The sequence below is a fragment of the Nannobrachium achirus genome (assembly GCF_963921795.1).
Source record: "Nannobrachium achirus genome assembly, chromosome: 2".
NCBI lineage: Eukaryota > Metazoa > Chordata > Actinopteri > Myctophiformes > Myctophidae > Nannobrachium > Nannobrachium achirus.
Window position 1 is genome coordinate 15,300,302 of NC_137811.1, and position 4,305 is coordinate 15,304,606.

Here is a 4,305-nt window from a genome sequence, read left to right on the forward strand (position 1 = left end):
TGGTTGGGGGCATGCGTACAAGTGGCTAAATATGTCATTTTACACAGAATAAGCCCATTCCCGAGATACAACGCAACCTTTCATGGTTGGATGTGACGTATGGGGGCTTGTAGTGTTACTGTAAATAGCAATAAAGAAACTGCTGGCTTATTGTGTCTAAAAAGACATATTTAGCCACTTGTACGCATGCCCCCATGCGTACGCATGCCCCGCATTTTAGCACAGTAAACGCGATAAAACAATAGAAAAAAGTAGATGAAAACATTTTAACACTCACTTTTTCTTTTCTCTAATTACAATCTAAAATATGAACCCTTGTTGTAAAAAAACAAAGTTGTCCTTTAACTCCGGCAGTGTTGTACACTGTCAGAGTTACAGACTTGTATGGGTCAATTTAGACCACCCTAAAGGAACCCACAGAGTCCCTGGAATCCACTTTGAGAACAACATGGATTAGATTAGAATCAAGAAATCAAGGGGTTTGATTCGTCACTCATTCATACAGGTGTACCAGTATTGAACATATGTCTGCGGCATGTCTGGAACATTATGTGCAACATAGATACAACAAATAATATTGCATTTATACACGCACGCACGCACGCACGCACGCACACACACACACACACACACACACACACACACACACAGTCACACACACAGGCTCAGGTTCATATTGTTTACCTGGCAACTGAGATTCTTTGAGGCACTACTGTTCTTTCGGAACTGTACTCATGTGACGATTTACCTTGTTGTTCATTGACTATACTGATGCTTTCTCTGTTTAATCCCATGCACTTCAGCCGCTCTGCGTGAACGAGCGTCTACTGTATGCCTGAATTGTAAATGGTAACATGTTTGAGAGAACTTGTTTCTTTGTGAGAACTTTGTGGCCGGTGAAATGTGACGGGGTCATTATGGAGGTTCACTTAGCTCCCAGTTCAACCAGTTTCAAATGGAAACAGGAAACAAGCAACCAATTATTCATTATGATTTGCTCGTGTTAGACTCGAATGGCCTTTTTAATATCGTTTAGCTTCTATAACTGGAATAAAACCAGATTCCTGAGACTGTTTATGGCATTTCTATTGATTTATTTGTTTCTCTGAGATGGGAACTGACGTCACAGGCGGGCTCGTTACACCAGTGGATCTCAAAGTGGGGTACGCGGACCCCCTGAGGTCCATGAGGAGGTTCCAGGGGGTCTCAGGCTAAATCATTGATAGTTGGGAACCAAATGGAAAATGTTGGGTCAGGAACTCATGAGAATGTAAAACTGGAAGCAAATGGACCCTTACAGAGGTCTGTAACACTGAGAGCGTTGATAGTTTAGAGCAGGGGTGTCCAAAGTGCGGCCCGGGGGTCAAATGCGGCCGAGGACAGATGTTATACGGCCCGCGGCTTCATTCCTAAATTGAATTATAAACGGCCCGCCAGCAACGTCAAACAGGAATATTTTCCCAGACTGGAGTATAACTTGCCAGGATTCCTTGTTCCCTGTTCATTCTGAAGGGGTCAAAGAAAGGCTATTTTCATTGTATTTTATGTTTACCTTGCTCGCTGGTTACATTTGGTAATGTGAAATAAGATTGACTTATTTGTGTTTTGTTCAGAGCACACACCTGACAAAAGACCATTGATATTACATATTGATGATGATAATTTAAAAAATCGTTTAAAGGCGATGCATATCGTCACTGTCGAGCAGAAACCTCGTATCTCCAAGTTTCAAATTTGTACGTTTTTTCGCGAAGCAAAGCCCTGCTTCATCAGACAAGGCCGTCGCACAAGAGTAGTGAAAACAGCCAATCTACAAGCACACAACGCCTCGCACCAGCTGTTTTCACTAGTTTAAATCATTTTTAAAATGATAAATACAAAACGAACGGTTTTGGACATACAAGGTTTCCACCCGACAACGATGATAATATCGTCGTTGTCACATACATATTATGTATGTGACTTTGTTATGGTCCGACCAAAAGTACATCATGTCAGGAGATGTAGTCGGCCCTTGGGTGTTTTCATATTTTCTAATGTAGCCTAGCCTGGTTCCAGCCCATAGACCCGCCCACTCCCTGAGCGGACAGTAAATCAGGCTAAATGTGGCCCCCTCTGAAAAAGGTTTGGACACCCCTGGTTTAGAGCCAAATGGAAACTTTTGGGTCCATTTGGTTCCGTTTGTCCACTCTCAGAGTTATGGGGTCCGTATAACGCCTATCAAAATGGGTAACCACTGCTTTCCGCTGTAAAATCCTAGTGTTAATTTAACTCTGAAGAGGGTACAAATGGAACCAAATGGAGCCGTCCCATGCGCTGACATGGTGGGACGTGGTGTGTGTGCGTGTGACCAGTAGTACCTGCGTGTCGGACACGTCCCAGGTAGTTGAAGATGTTGTTGAAGGCCTCGTTGGTCTCCTCTCCTGTCTGAAAACATACGTGGAACACTTTGCACGAAGAACCTCTGCCAACGCACTGGTCTATACACGGAAAAATTCCCATTCAAAGTGATGTTTTTCTTTTTTTTAAGTACCGTAAGTGTTAAATAGGTCTGTATTTTGATAGAAATCATTGCTATGAAGTGCTTGGGTCTCTGCGTCTCTCCAGCCCTTTAGTAAACACAACATTATGCTTTCAGGTTGGGATACCAGTGTTACCCAATCATAGAACTGCACAAAGATAATTTATTAGCTTTCTTTATATTGTATTCCAATCCCAATTTGGTCTGCTCATTTTGTTGTGTCATCACTTCCATTTCTTAATTGTATATCCTGTATCCTGTATGAGTTCTCTATCCTGATTGGATCAATATGATATCCTGACCTGAAGATAAATGTTCTGTTTATTAAAGAGCAGAGACGGAGAGACCCCCTGTTACTGAACAAACACTCTCGCAATGATTATATTTATTAGTGATAATGATCAGAATATACGTGGAGCTATTTAACACTTAGCCAACCCATTCAAATCGGGAAAGCATCCTTTTAACTTTTAGTGTCGGCTATTCAAAAATAGCCAAAACTAAAAGCTCACAGCACTCACAGCTCACACTTTCTGCCGTGCTGCGACTACATTTTTGAAAGCTCTTGAAAGCCTGTGAACTAATGGGTTAGTTTAATAAAAATAGTACTCATTGTCAGTGGGTTAGTGATCATTGGCGTCTCCCCTCTATCAGAACTCATTGTCAGAGGGTTAGTGATCATTGGCGTCTCACCTCTATCAGAACTCATTGGCAGTGGGTTAGTGATCATTGGCGTCTCACCTCTATCAGGACTCCCAGGACAGCCAGGCCGTGGGCCTGGGTCATGGCTTCTGAGATGTTGGAGAACTTATCCGAGTTGTAGTGAACCACGTGGAGCTGACAAACAGACAGACAGACAGACAGACAGACAGACAGACAGACAGACAGACAGACAATGGAGGTCATGTTAATCATTCAAATGAAGCTCGCTTGTTGTGAGCTTGTAGATCGGCTGTTGTTTTGGCAATTTGTCATACAACAAAGTATAGGGCTTACTGTAAGTGGTTAACAGAAGGTTAATAATAGCTGAGTCAGAGGTTGGCATACAGTACAGTCTGTCTGAGTGTTAATAATAGCTGGGTCAGAGGTCACTCTGTCTGGCATACATTCAGGTATGGAGAGATGGAGAGAGGCAGTGCACGCAAGCACTTACGCACAGGAACACGCACGCTCGCACATACACACACACACACACACACACACACACACACACACACACACACACACACACACACACACACACACACACACACACACACACACACACACACACGCGGTACCTCTGCGTCTGCGCTGTGTCCATTGATGGTGTGTTCGCTGCCTCCATGGCTGGGTCCTCCGCTGCCCCAGTGCAGGTGCATCTGGACGGCTGTGAAGAGCCAGGGCAGACCCCCCAGCCCCATCCAGTCTGGAAGCTTTATGACCACTGCATACCATGGAGACAGAGCGCACCATTACTGTACAATACGTACTACACTATATGACCACTGCACCATGGAGATCATATGACCACTACACCATGGAGCTCATATGACCACTACACCATTTAGAGACAGACCACACTGTTACTGTACAATACTTAATACACTTTGACCACTACAGCACAGAGATCATATTACCACTACACCATGGAGATCATATGTGACTCAGCGTGACTGAGGGGCAGTCATTTCGGAAGGCAGGGTTTTTCACTACTGCTAATATGATTTTTTTTTCTTTTTTTCTAAAATGAAAAAAAGCCACAAATGCATCTCAAAATATCTAGGCTACATTTCACTTAAACG